The sequence below is a fragment of the Ictidomys tridecemlineatus genome, chromosome 11, assembly GCF_052094955.1.
Source record: "Ictidomys tridecemlineatus isolate mIctTri1 chromosome 11, mIctTri1.hap1, whole genome shotgun sequence".
NCBI classification, from domain to species: domain Eukaryota; kingdom Metazoa; phylum Chordata; class Mammalia; order Rodentia; family Sciuridae; genus Ictidomys; species Ictidomys tridecemlineatus.
This window is the reverse complement of record NC_135487.1, coordinates 112234210-112249972: the sequence shown is the minus strand read 5'-3', so window position 1 is coordinate 112249972 and position 15763 is coordinate 112234210. Positions and strand designations below refer to the sequence as shown.

General features: G+C 36.6%; 1 pseudogene; it reads left to right on the top strand.

Annotated features, from left to right (window-relative positions):
* Window positions 1-13044: 13044 nt before the first annotated feature.
* On the top strand, window positions 13045-13790 carry LOC144368644 (dual specificity protein phosphatase 4 pseudogene; annotated as a pseudogene).
* The last annotated feature ends 1973 nt before the right edge of the window (window positions 13791-15763 follow it).

Genomic DNA, 15763 nt, shown 5'->3' with positions numbered 1-15763 from the left:
AAACTCAGTTGCACTTTTTAGTATGTTTTACATGATGTGATTGTCACTGATTAAAAAATCTCAAAAATCTATTCTCTCCATCCTAAAAAGATTGTAAAGCCATCACCTGTATTTAGTCAAAATAACTTGCTTATTCTTGAAAACTACATGTGTATGTAAGGAGATAGAAAAAACAGCAAATTAAACACTGCTTCAAGATTTTTTTTTTCTTGGTTGACTCCTTGCAATTGCAAGTCATCTAACTTGTATTATTTAGCTTTTTTAAGTGTCTTAAGAGTTGGACTTCCTGAATCAATTAGATGGTTCCTAATAACAAAAAAAGATATCACCAACCCAACTGTCTTAAACAAAAAAGAAATATTTTAATTCTACTAAAAAGAAGTGCATGGTAAAACTGATAGAATATAGTTAACTCACACTTTCTCACTGGTTCTCTGTGGTTATTCTCTTCTCCATTCTGCTTTGCCCCTCCAGTTGTTTTGTCCATGGCTTCACCCATGATTGTAAGACAGTTGCCAGCACCTGGGACACTACTCTCCTGTTATATTTAGAGGGAGTCTAGGAATATATAGTCTTTCTCTTTTGTCTGGATGGAACATTTTAATTTACCAACCCTGTAACAATAATGCTGATTGGATTAAACACAGCTCAGTAAATGGACCAAGAAATGCCATGATTGGCTTCTATGAAACTAATGCTTTTTGATACTTTGGGCTCAGCTTCCTTTGAGTCTCTGGGCTGCAAGGGAGGAGACACACACAGCCTGGAGGCTCTTTTCTGGAGGTGGGATAGGTGCCAGCAAACACAACCTTGCCACCATCCCTGTTGATAGTTGAGTCACAGGAAGAGACCATCACTCTTCCTTACACTAAGCTGTTATATTAGTTTTCTATTGCCAGTGTAGCAAACTACCACAAGTTTAATGGTTTGGAATAATACAGTTTTATTATTTTATAGTTCTGGAAGTCAGAAATTCAAAATCAGTGCCAGGCATTTTAAGGCCTTTGTTTCTTTTGAAGCTCTTTGGAAGATTTCTGCTTTCCTGCCCTGTCCTTTTTTCTAGAAGCTGCTTCATTTCTTGGCACATAAGGAAAAGTGAATCATATCACTTTTCCTCCCTCCGTTTTTTTTTCAAGAGAGAGTGAGAGAGGAGAGAGAGAGACAGAGAGAGAATTTTTAATATTTATTTTTTTAGTTCTCGGTGGACACAACATCTTTGTTGGTATGTGGTGCTGAGGATTGAACCTGGACCGCACGCATGCCAGGCGAGCACCCTACCACTTGAGCCACATCCCCAGCCCCTTCCTCCCTCCATTTTTATCATCACATTACCTCCTTTGTCTCTGGTCCTCTTGCCTCCCTCTTATAAGGACCTTTGATTCCATCAGGGCAATTTGGAATCCAAAATAATTTCCTAATCCCTACCTTCTTAATTTAGTCACTAGATCCTTTTTACCATATAAGGTCCTACACTCACAGATTCCAAGGATTGAGAAATGGATATCTTTGGGAGGGGGGCAAATGTTATAAAGCCCACATCTGTTGTCTCCTGTATTTCCTTCTCTGCCCTGTAGTTTTGTTTCCCACCTCATCCCACATGTGGGTTGATTTCCACTTTTCATTTACATTGTATAGGAGGAAAAGCAGCAGTTTAAACAATGTAATACTAAACCCTAGAAATAAGGTCGCCGAAGTAAAGCACATTGTACTTATCTCCTGAAGTTTTCGTTTGGAATTTAAAACTTGATATACTTTTACCCATATTTTGAGCATTTTTCTCTGGTTATTGAAAACCTCTTTTCAAACAGTATACTGCTCTTTTAAAAGATCTTCAAAATTTCATGACTGCTTTTTCTATTTCTATGAGGAATATCATTGGGATTTTGAACAGAATTTCATTAAATTTTTATAGTCATTTTGGTAGTATGGTCATTTTGATAATATTAATTCTGCTTATCCAAGAACAAGGTAGATCTTTTTCTCTTTTAAGGTTTTCTTTGATTTCTTTCTTTAAGGTGCTGTAATTTTCATTATATAGATCTTTCATCTCTTTTGTTGAATCCCAAGTATTTTACTTTTTTTGATGCTATTGTAAATGGGGTGGTTTTCCTCGTTTCCATTTCTGAGGATTTGCACTGATTAACAGAAATGCATTTGATTTATGGGTGTTGATTATATATCCTACTTTGCTGAATTCATTTACTAGTTCTAGAAGTTTTCTGGTAGAACTTTTAAGGTCTTCTAGTTATAGAATCATATCATCAGCAAATAGTGCCAATTTGAATTCTTCTTTTCCTCGGTGTATTCCTTTAATTTCTTTCGTCTGTCTAATTGCTCTGGCCAGCGTTTCAAGAACTATGTTAAATAGAAATGGTGAAAAAATACATCCCTGTCTTGTTCCAGTTTTTAGAGGGAATGCCTTCAATTTTTCTACATGTAGAATGATGTTGGCCACGGCTTAGCATAAATAGCCTTTATGATGTTGAGATATGTTCCTGTTTTCCCTAATTTTTCTAGTGTTTTGAACATGAAGGGGTGCTGTATTTTGTCAAATGTTTTTTCTGCGTCTATTGAGCAATCCTTAGCAGGAAAAGAAAAGCAGGTGGCATCACTATACCAGACTTTAAACTACACTACAGGGCAATAGTAACAAAAGCAGCATAGTATTGGCACCAAAACAGACTGGTAGACTAATGGTATAGAATAGAGGACACAGAGACTAACCCACATAATTACAATTATCTTATATTAGACAAAGGTGCCAAAAACTCACATTGTAGAAAAGATAGCCTCTTCAACAAATCGTGCTTGGAAAACTGGAAATCCATAGGCAACAAAATGAAATTAAACCCCTATCTCTCACCATGAACAAAACTCAACTCAAAATGGATCAAGGACCTAGGAATTAAACCAGAGACCCTGCATCTAATACGAGAAAAAGCAGGCCCTAATCTCCATCATGTGAGTGAGGCCCAAGGTTCCTTAGTAAGACTCCTTTGCTGCAAGAATTAAAATCAAGAATCAATAAATTGGATGGACTCAACCTAAAAAGGTTCTTCTCAGCAAAAGAAAAAAAATCTGTGAGGTGAATAGAGAGCAACATATTGGGAGCAAATTTTTACCCCTTACACATCAGATAGAACACTAATCTTTAAGGTATATAAAGAACTCAAAAAGCTAAGCACTAAAAAAACAAATAACCCAGTCAATAAATGGGCCAAAGACCTGACTGAACAGACACTTCTCAGAAGATGATATACAATCAGTTAACAAATATATGAAAAAAATGTTCATCATCTCTAGGAATTAAAGAAATGTAAATGAAAACTAAGCTCTAAGATTTCATCTCCCTCCAGTCAGAATGGCAGCTATTAGGAATACAAACAGCAGTAAGTGTTGGCAAGGATGTGGGGAAAAATGTATACTCATACACCACTGATGGGACTGCAAATTGGTGCAGCCAATATGGAAAGCGGTATGGAGATTTCTTGGAAAATTGGGAATGGAACCACCATTTGACTCAGCTATCCCTCTCCTTGGTCTATACCCAGAGAGAGGACTTAGAAACAGCATACTACAGAGACACAGCCCTATCAATGTTTATAGCAGCACAATTCACAATAGCTAAACTGTAGAACCAACCTAGATGCCCTTCAGTAGTTGAATGGATAAAAAAAAATGTGGCATATATACATTGAATATTACTCAGCAGTAAAAGAGAATAAAATCATGGCATTTGCAGGTAAATGGTTGGAGTTTAGAGAAGACAATGCTAAATGAAGTTAGCCAATCCCCCCCTCAAAAAAATGCTGAATGTTTTCTCTGATATAAGAAGGCTGTTTCATAGTGAGGTAGGGAGGGGGAACATGGGAATAATAGATGAACTCTAGATAGGGAAGAGGGGTGGAGGGGAAGGGAGTGAGCATGGGGTTAGAAATGATGGTGAAATGTGATGGGCATCATTATCCAAAGTACATGTATGAAGACACGAATTGGTGTGAATATACTTTGTATACAACCATAGATATGAAAAATTGTGCTCTATATGTGTAATAAGAATTATAATACATTGTGCTGCCATACATAAATAAAAAAATTACTTAAAATGAATAAATCCTTGCTTTGGAAAAAAAAAAGACCTTCAAAACAGTATTTTTAAGTACCGCTTCAAAATAGTTCATGTTTTTGCCACTTTGTTAGGGGTGATATATGAGGTGTTTTTTTTTTTTCCCAAAGTTATGAGAATACTTTTCTCTTCATCTACAACTAATACATTTGACAGAATTTTTTACCAGGGAGGGAAGGAATCAGTGTACCTTCTAGTCTTCACTAAGTTACTTCTAGGTAAATATGGTTTAACAAATTTTCTTGTTTAGCGGCATCATTCCTGGGAGAGCAAAAATGCAGTCACTAGTAAACTCCTTAATATGTTGTAGCAACAGTAAACCTATTTTTCAAATCTGAATGTTCTTGGTGCATCATTTCAGCTGAGTTTTTTAGTGAAGTATTATTAATTTCTTAGCAATTCATTTTTATTTGAGATAGAATACTGGTGATTTTTTAAAATCACCAAATCAGGCAACATTTCAGCAACAGCTGCTTTGTATCCGTTCTAGATACACAGTAGTTAAACATTAAAGCCTAGAAAGCCTATCAGGGAATAAAAAAGAAAGTTTGATATGGCAAGGCAGTTGATCATATTTACTTATATGAGTTCTTTTCTTTCATTAATAAAATACCACTTTTACTAATTCTGAGCCAGCCCTTCATGATGACCTATGGGCTGTGGATCTCATGAAATTATATTTCATGGAATAAGCAATTGGAAAAAGTGAGTCCCACAAACTGACAAGTCTACAGGAATTTTTACATTTGTTTGTTTACTATTGCTCTAGTATTCTCTGTTGCTGTTCAACTCTACAAAGGCTTCCAATAAGCATTCAGGCAAATCAAGACAGGGATTGAGTGGCATGGGCATTGCCAGCAGAAAGCTTTCTTCATCCCCTTGTTTAATACTTAACTTTGTGTGGGTGTTCTCAGCCTGCCTGGGAGCATAAGCTGTGGTGTTGAAAGGATACCAAGGTATCAGGAGGGTTGAGAGGAAGGAAATAAGTGGTAACCTATATCATGCAGTGTCTGAGCCCTGGCAATGCTGGCCTGACCCAAATAAATGTTTGATTTGCTGATTAAAGTTTTTTCTCATGCCAAACAAGTAAAAGTCATCTTTGTATTGGCCGTGAGAATGAACTAATATGAAATAACTATTGAGAATCCTAGCTTGATTCTAATGGGTAGAAAATGAACTCTCTTTAGCACTAATTCTATTCATATTTATGTTACTCTTTGTAAAAAGGGCAAGAAATGAGTAGTTTTAGATATTCAGTTTGTCTTCAATCTTACCCCTTACTATAATTATGAATGTCAAAACATATAGATGATTTTGGAAAGTAGCTTTTAAAGCAGGACTATGGACCATGAAAGGCTACGGAAAGCAGTTTATTAAGAGAAATAGTTTTTGTCTTATATGATAATGAGAAATCCATCTATGCTATTTCTGTTCCATTTGATAGAGCTTATTTTTAAATGATTTGATACCTTTAAATACAATTCTTTAGGGACATTTAAGAAATTTATCATATTGATATGTTACAAATCATCTCAAATTTAGTAGCTTAAAACAGCAACCATTTTATCCTATTATTTCACAGTTTGAGTCAGGAAGTGGGGCAGTGTATGGTTTCATCTGGAGTTTCATCTAGCATTAACTGGGGTCACTGGGTAGAAATATTTTTTTTCTTTTTTTAAATTTTATTTTACATGAGCTCTATAATTATTATTTGCATTACAATTGTTAATATACCTTTATACCACAGTTTATCATATCTCTGTATACAAAATATGTTGATATCAAATTCATATCTTCATACATGTATTTTGTGTAACGATGAGGGTCTCCTTCCACCATCCATGCAGTTTTCCTTCTCCCTCCATTTCCTTCCCACTCCTCTTCCCTAACTAGAGGTAATCTTCTTCCCATGCTCTTCCTCCCTACCTCATTTTGAGTCAACCCCCTTATATCAGAGAAGACATTCGGCATTTGATTTTTGGGGATTGGCTAACTTCACTTAGCATAATCTGCTCTAACGCCATTCATTTCCTGCAAATGCCATGATCTTTTTTTAGTGCTGAGTAATATTCCATTGTGTATAAATGCCACATTTTTTTTTTCAATCATTCAGTGAAGGGCATCTAGTTTGGCTCCACAGTTTAGCTATTGTGAATTGTGCTGCTATAAACATTGATGTGGCTGTGTCCTTGTAGTATGCTGTTTTTAGGTCCTTTGGGTATAGTCTGAGAAGAGGAATAGCTTAGCTGAGTCAAATTGGTGGTTCCATTCCCAGCTTTCCAAGGAATCTCCATACTGCTTTTCAAATTGGCTGCACCAATTTGCAGTCCCACCAGCAGTGTATGAGTGTACCTTTTTCCCCACATCCTCGCCAGCACTTGTTGTTTGTCTTCATGATGGCTGCCATTCTTACTGAGTGAGATGGTATCTTAGAGTAGTTTTAATTTACATTTCTCTGATTGTAGAGATGATGAGCATTTTTTCGTATATTTGTTGATTGATTTATATCCTGTTTTGAGAAGTGTCTGTTCAGGTCTTTGGCCCATTTATTGATTGGATTATTATTATTTTTTTTGGTGCTTATCTTGTTGAGCTCTTTATATACCCTACAGATTAGTGCTATGATGTGTGGGGGGTAAAAATTTGTTCCAGAATGTAGGCTCCCTATTCACCTCACATATTATTTCTCTTGCTGAGAAAAAGCTTTTTAGTTTGAATCCATCCCATTTGTTGATTTTTGGTTTTAATCTTGTGCTATAGGCGTTTTATTAAGGAAATTGGGGCCTAGCCCCACGTGATGGAGATTAGGGCCCACTTTTTCTTCTATTAGACGCAGAGTCTCTGGTTTAATTCCTAGATCCTTGATCCATTTGAGTCAACTTTTGTGCATGGTGAGAGATAGGGATTCAATTTCATTTTGTTGCATATGGATTTCCAGTTTTCCCAGCACCATTTGTTGAAGATACTATCCTTTCTCCAGTGCATGCTTTTGGCACCTTTGTCTAATATAAGGTAGTTGTCACACATTTTAAAATTGCAATTGTAGAGATAAATTTTATATATGCATAACCAACAATATATATGTGAATATACCATTTGTAATTGAATATCTAAGTTGAAATACACATACACATTCATAGTACTGCACATATATTTATGTAAATAGGTTTAGGTATAAGGGTTTTGTGAGAGTTAGTATTAAATTATGGCTTGGGTTAGGGTTGATGTTTGGGAATGAATAAGTTTTTTGGAAAACATGAATATTAATGAGCATATACTTGTGAAAATATCTATGAAAACATACATAAACACATATGCTTTAAAACAGTGAAAGGTTTAATGTGAGTTGTATGAATATACATTTCTTATTTTGCAAATGCAGAAATAAAAAATATATATTAATACAAAAATATGCAAATATGCCATTGATAATTGAATATATGTATCAAAATACACAAAAACATTCATGTAAGTACATAAGCTTTTATGTAAAATTAGATTTACTTAAAGGGGTATGCATAGGATTAGTATTAAATAATGGCAAGAGTTAGCAATATGGCTATGGAACGAATATGTATATCAAAAAACCTGAATATTTCTAAGAATGCACATGTGAAAATATATAAAAATATATTTTTTTGAAATAGAAAAGAGTTTAATGTGAGACGTATACATACACATTTTTAAATTTGTGAATACACAAATAAATATTCATATATATTATATATGCAAATATATTTTTGATAATTGAATATACATGTCTCATTACACATGTATATTCACAATTTTATGTATGCTTCTATATTAATGTAGATTTAGGTATAAGATTATATTTAGGTTTAGTGTTAAATTTTGTGTAGGGTAATGGTCAGGGTTAGTAAGAAATGCATATGAAAAACCAAGAATACTCATTAGAATAACTCATGAATATAAGTATGAAAATATAAATAAATATATATGTTTTGAACTAGGGAAGACTTTATTTTTTATTTATTATTTTTAAAAATTTAGTTGTTGGTAGACTTTTATTCTACTTATTTATATGCAGTGATGAGAATCAAACCCAGTTACTCACACATGCCAGTAAATTGCACTACCACTGAGCCCCAGCCCCAGCCCTGAACTAAGAAAAGTTTTAACATAACACATATGAATACAGATTTTTTAAAATAGGACTGCACAGATTTATTATATATATGAGTACATACTTATACATATTCTTTTTTTTTTAAGAGAGAGTGAGAGAGAGAGGGGGACAGAGAGAGAGAGAGAGAATTTTAACATTTATTTTTTTTTTCTTAGTTCTCGGCGGACACAACATCTTCCTTTGTATGTGGTGCTGAGGATTGAACTCCAGCCGCACGCCCGCTAGGTGAGCGTGCTACCGCTTGAGCCATATCCCCAGCCCCACTTATACATATTCTAATATAACATTGATACCTGTATACATAGTTATTTACAAATGAATATTAAAATTATTATATATGCTTTTATTTAAAGGTAGGTTTAAGTATACAAGTAAATATAGGGTTATTATCACTTTCAAATTTTGGTTTACATTTACGTTTATCTTTAGGGAATAAATATACTAGTTGGAAAAATGAATACACCTAAGAATGTGCATGGTAACATTTGCATAAAAATTAACATAACTATATGTTTTGAAATAGGGAAGGGTTAATATGAAATATAAATACAAATTTTTAATATGCAAATGCAAAGATAGATTTTATATATGAATATATAGTAACACTTCTGCAAATATAAGTGATAAATGTGTATGTAAATATAAATATATATGAGTATTCATATAAGAATATATGCTTTTATCTGAATGTAGGGTAGTTATAGGGGTAAAACTATGGTTAGTACTAAATTTTGTATATAGTTAGGGTTAGGGAATGAATAAGTATATTGAAAAATATGAATATTTTAAGAATGCACATGTGCAATTTTGATGTTTTGAAATTCTGAAGGGTTCAATGTGAGATTTAGGAAGACACATTTTTAATTTGTAAAAGCAGATATATGTATATATATGTATATAAAAATGTATATATGCAAATATACCAATGATATATGAATGCAAGTCAAATTACACATAAACATTAGCCAATGAATAAGTATATTGAAAAACGAGTAATTATAAAAATGTACATGTAAAAATTGGCATTAAAATACATAGAAATATATGTGTTTTGAGATAGGATAAGGTGTGAGATGTATAAATACACATTTATTAATTTCCAAATGTACAGATAAATTATATGTGAACATATATAAATACTTATGTATACAATTATCAATTGGGTATTTGAATATGTATGCAAGAATATTCATATTGCTATATATGCTTTTATATTAATGTTCGATTAGGAATGGGGTAAATTTAGGATTAATAATAAATATTGTGTAGGGTAAAGGTTAAAGTTAGGGTATTAATATATATATAAAACATGAATATTCAAAAATATGCATGTGAAAATACATATAAAATATATTTGAAAAATGAACATGGACCTAGTAAAAAAGAACATTATATGGAGAAATGTTGACAATAACTAAAGGAAATCCACTGCCATATATAAAGTTGGAAACTTATAAGTTTAATATATAATAATAGAAAATAGAAAAAGTACAAGGGAAAAAAAGTTTATCTCAGGTATTTTGAAGCAGTGAAGGCAAGATAACAAATGCAAGTCATAAAGCAAGACTCAAAATTTCCTCAAGGATTTATTGAGAATAGATGAATTGAACATAGAATTCAATTATGAGTCAACAATAAAAATAAGTGAAAGATCATCAGAAGTTTCAAATAAAGCAAAGACTGTTTATACAAAATACATATGGGGTAAAGAAAAACATTACAAGGAAAATTGGAAATGCTTTTGAGATGACAGATAACAAAGATTCAACAAATCAAAGCAATAGGAGGCTGATGAAGCAGTTCATAATTCCACCTGCTTACATTAGAAAAAGACACAGAGATAAAATCAGTGTTGACTCTGATCATGCAACTTGAGAAGCACTAATAATAATTTATTTCTAATAATAATTAAGAATTTGCTTAGAGTAGATATGTACATGGAGTTCAGGGCCAATGAATGTGGGATCACAAAGAGTGCAGCACCATAGCAGGCAGATGAGCAAGTGGCCAGGTGCAGAATGGTGTCCTGAAGATGTGTGCAGGTCAGCTGAAGATCTTGACTTTGTTGTCCCTGAGAGGCAGGATGGGGTGGAAGAGAAAGGAAGGGAAAGGACTATTTCTTAGTTGTTTGTGCTGCTGGATCCTGGGCACATTGACCACAACCATAGAACTTTTTTTTTTTTTTTTTCTCTCTGATGTGTGCTTTGGTCTTTGGAGCATTTTTCTTCTAGGTCCACTCCCACTCTCTGTGACACAGGCCACATTTCATAAGGTGCTCCTGGAAACTGGTACAATTCAGATTTTTCTTTAGTGAATTATCTGGCAAGATCATGGAGGAAAGCAATTACTTTGGCACAGACCTGAAATGAATCCTTTGTACTTGGAAGCACCATCTTCTCTCTCTGGCAGATTACTGGAAGTATACTAATATAGTCTTGCATAATTAAACTCCTGTTAGGAGACTCTTTTCAAAGGCCCTCTTTGGATTGAAATGGGGACTCCACTGTTCAGGTCTCCTTGAATTCTAGAAGTGCAAGAGAGTTGGGGTTGGGACAGAGTCCTTGCCTGGTGACAGCTCCTGTGAAGAGCATCTGGGGAGCCATGTTAAAGCCTGACTCAGACTAAAGCCATTTTAAGGAGCCATTTCAGAAGGAGCAATGGTTTTGGAGAAAGAAGGATGTACTTCTTTGGGAAAGGCTAGGGGAGCAGGGAAGGAAAAAGTTACTTCATTTGCAGTGTTGTTGAACAGTGTTGTCATTGAGTGCCAGATTAGAGGTCCTTTCAAACTTGGCTAGAAAGGAGGGCATTTTTAAAGCCCTTGAAGAGGCTACGTGGCAACAAACATCTCTGTTCACCCACGAATGACTTCAAGCCTCAATGTCACCATCAGGTCAGAATGCGCTTTCTCACCCAGAATAACAGGCCCAGGTTCACTACGTGTGCTTCCATGAACCATAACCTGCGTTGGCATGGTTCATCCTGTCTGCCTGTCTCAAAGCCCCATGATTGGGTGAGGCTTACTGTTTTCAGAAAAGCCACTTGTGCCCTTGCATGGGTGCCCTGCTTCCCTGGGAGCTGCGTGGCTGAACAGTGGGTTGAAAGAAAAGCATAAAGGGGCTGGGGTTTCTGGGCAGTGGACCCATGTACAGACAGCACTCTTGGACATTCCCACTTTTTCCTTGATTCCTGGAAATCTTAAATGCATCTTCCCTTCTTTTCAATTGTTTATCTCAGGTATTTTGTCACTGTGTTGGCAAGTGACCTAATACAAGCAAAAAGGGAGTCTCAAATTTTCTTAAGGATGTTGTTCAGAGTAGATGATTTGACAACAGAACTAAATGATGAGTCAACAAAGTAAACCTTGTGAAAAATCACCAAAAGTTTTGAAATGAACAAAAGCATTTTAGTAAAGTATACATATGGGGTAAAGATAAAACTTACAAGGAAATTTGGAAATAATTTTGAGCACAAGATAACTGACATTCAACCAATCAACAGCAACAGGATGCGTCTTAAGAAGTTCTTAAAGTACTGCTTCTACTTCAACTTGCTTACATTAGAAAAAGATATATGGATGGATAAAATAAATGTTGACTCTGATCATCCACCTTGATTAGTTACAAAAACAAAACAAAAACAAACAAACAAAAAACAAGAGGGAAGAAATTAGAACAAAGTGGATAGAAAAAGATAATAAGGGCCTACCTTTATTATCTTTTTCCAGGTAAAATAAAGACAGGAGAAAATGATGACACCATAAAGAAAAACAAGAAAACAGAAAAAAAATTCTCAAAAAGTTCACTAAACTTTATGAGGACAAAACCAAGTAAGATAGAAAAGCACAATGAGCAATACCAAATACAAAAGTTATCTGAATTGATCCTATGATGTTACAATGACTTAGTACTATGTATACTCTTGTAATGATGTATGATATGAAAAACAATTATCTCAATGACAACATAGATGACAAGCATCTTGCCAAACCAATTATCAAACTTCCTCCAAGAAAAAGTGGATGCAGTGCCCAGAACTCTGGCGAGTGCTAGGGGAAGAGCAGCAATGAGCAGGCTGCAACCCAAGGTGCAGGAGCAGCAAAACACGTTTGAGGCAATGACAGGAAGGAGCCAGCGCTACTCTCCCTTCAACACACACACTTCTGCTGCCACCCCCTAGTGAGTGCAAGCTCATGCAAAGCACCTGAGGCTGCTAGAACTGCTATGTAACCTAAACATGCAGGAGGAAGGTGACCCTATACAGGTCTGGCTGCCCAAGCCTCAGGGGACCAAGTTGGTGGTCACTTCTGAAGGCTCCTTCTCTTAACACTTGTTCGCCCATTCCTGTTACCTGGCTGGCCTGGATGACTATCTATCGCCCCAGTTCCTACACTCCATGGTGACGATGGATTAACTGGGAGAGATGGGTGGCAATGTGCCCAAAGGCTGATGAAGCTAAGCGAGAACCACCAAGGCAGAGGTTGGGAGCTGGTGGTTGCCAAGGGTTGAGGAGCGGGGTGGATGGTGCAGTGAGTGGCGGCAGCTGGGCTGACAGCAGGGGCAGCCTCCAACCCTGGGGCTGGGCAGCACCAGTAAACGCTTGCTGCTCGATTTTTTGCACACCTTTCCTATTGGAGGTTCGGTCCACCTCCTTTGATACAACACCCAGGACAATAGGCGGAACAAAGGCTCCATGAGTCTGGAGTCCAATCTGCACGCCCAAGAGGAAGCCTCTTGTACTCTAGCCTCTACTTGGCTGTCATCCTCTACTTTGAATGGAGCTCGCATGCCAAGGGCTCAGGGAGGACTGCACCATGACCCTAGTAGTGCAGGCACTCCATCCTAAGACCCAGTGAGCAGACATCTGCTTGCTCAAACGTGACTGTGAGAAGTTTTCCTCTGCTTACCCAGAATTCTGTTCCAAAACCAAGGACCCGGCAGACATCCCACCAGTGCCACTGAGTCCTGTCACCTGGGCTGCAGCTCCAGTGGAACTGCTCTGCGCATCCAGGCAGAGGGGTCCCTTGGAGATTCTTTGGTTCTTCTACTTCTAGGGTGCCTACAATGCTTCCTGGATAGACATGCTGAATGCCTTAGGGACCACAGCCCTGTTGAATATCTCCTCCAAATGCCCAAACCACATGGAAGGATGCTACCAGTAGAAACGCATCTGGTGGAAGACAACCACAAGTCCAACATGGGCTCCTGGTTCATGGAAGCTATGGAGTAGGACTGTGCGGTAAAGGACTACCAAAGTCCAGGGATGGTGCACTGGTAGGAGGGCATCCTGTGCTCTGCTACCATCGGCTTGGCTTAGCAGGAATGAGGAATGAGCAGCTGAGGCTGGAGAAGGCCTTGAGCTGCATGGAGCAGCTGTCCCAGGTGCTGGCCACATCCTGCCCCTCCAGGCCCGCCAGCCCTTCAAGCCCCTTAGGGGTGCTGCAAGCCCACTCCCACCCTTACCTCACAATTTGTCTTCAGCTTTCCTATCTTCCTGGGTGTGCACTCGGCCCTCAGCTGACTGCTGGACCTTCTTGGCCTCAGCACTACCTCCCCGAGCACTCAGAGCCACTCACCTAACCCCTAAAACCAAGGTTGCTGCCAGCAAGGGATGCAAGATCCTCGTGGGGACTGAACAATATAAAATTTGTTTCAAGAGTACATAATGAGTCTAATGTCTACTATGGCAGATGTCTTTTTCTCCATTTATCATGCCTTCTACTACTGCATAGACAAGTGCAGTTTCCCAGTCTCATCTGAAGTAAGAGTTCCAATTGGCATTGATTCTTCAATGAGATGAATTCATGTGAGACAAACCTACATGTGCATATGGGCAATTCGGGGTAGGAGAGGCATGTAGGTAATTTGTGTTCTTTTGAAGTCAGTACATGTCCAGTGGAAGTGCTCTGCGCATCCAGGCGGTAGGGTCCCTTGAAGTTGGGTTCCTGACAGCAAGGTGTTAAGTGGCACAAGTTTTGGGGGCAGTGTCCACTGGAATACTTCTGTGCTGTATTTGCACCTTCCTCCTGGCTCCATTTTTTTCTAGCTGTGCAGAATCCAACTAGAGGTCTCTGTCCTTCGTGGAAAATTTATAAATTATGGAAATATCTTGAATATATCCCTTAATGTAATATAACTGCACTATATTATATAATTAATTATATAATTATATGTAATTAATTATATAATATAATTACTGGAGGGAACTCCACTCTCTGCATATAAGACCTGGCTGATGCCTTATTTGTAAAGATTGAGTTGATTGACCTAAAAACATGCCATTGTTATGTTAATGAGCTTTGATGAAAAATACAAGAACAACTTTTAGAGGAGAGACTTACTTTGTTTCCCAATTTCAGTGTGTTTAGACTACCACTGGCTGGCTCCAAGGCAGAAATATTATGGGGGAAGGATATGATGGAAGAAATCTGCTCAGCACATGGGAGGTAAGAAGCAGGGAGAGAGAGAGAGAGGATGGGACCAGGACATATATAGCCCAAGCTCATGCTCTCTCTGACCTTCTTCCTCCCATTATGACTCATCTGCTTACAGTTACCAAACAATAGTTGATTCAAATTTTTAATTCATCAAATGGACCAACCCAGCTCTTGTAATCCAACTGTTTCACCTCTGAACATGGTTGCTTTGTTTAATACTTAGTTCTTTAGGGGACACTTCTATGTCCATACTATAACAATTGACTTGCACATGGTTAATATTCAGTACATTTTTCTATTATTATCACTACTGCTACATATACAGCAACTACCACAAGATGTGAAGGAAGAAAGGATCCATTCATAATAGCAACAACAAACCAAATAATTACAGAAACAATATAAGAGAGATGTGCAAAATCAATTGGAAGGATAATTTAACATACTAAGTTATGCACAAAAAGAGACTTGAATTGATTTTTCTTAGAAAGACTCAATATAATTAAATTTTTCTTCTGTCTAAAAGATTCATAAAAGACTATAATTTCAAAAGGAATATCAATATGATTTTTTCAATTTTAGAACAATACAAGCTGATTTTTAAAATTTTTTAATATTTATTTTTTAGATATAGTTGGAAAGAATACTGTTAAATTTATTTATTTATTTATCTGTGGTGCTGAGGATTGAACCCAGGGCCTCACACATGCTAGGCAATTGCTCTACTGCTGAGCCACAACCCCAGCCCCAAGAAAGCTGATTTTTAAAAATTGGATTGACAAAGATTCTAAGGAAAAGCAAATTTACATACTAATTAAAATGTAAGAGAAAATCACATTTAAGAGAATTGTTATACAAAAGTGAATGAGAATGAAAAGCACACAATCAAAACTTTTGGTGGACTGCCAATTTATAGGAGTACCCCCTAAAATAAGATTTCATGAGAGACAATTGTGTTTCTTCCTCTTTTTAAACAGCCTTTTAGTTGTTGATGGACACAATAACTTTATTTTATTTCTTTATTTTTATGTGTTGCTGAGGATCAAACTAGGGCCTC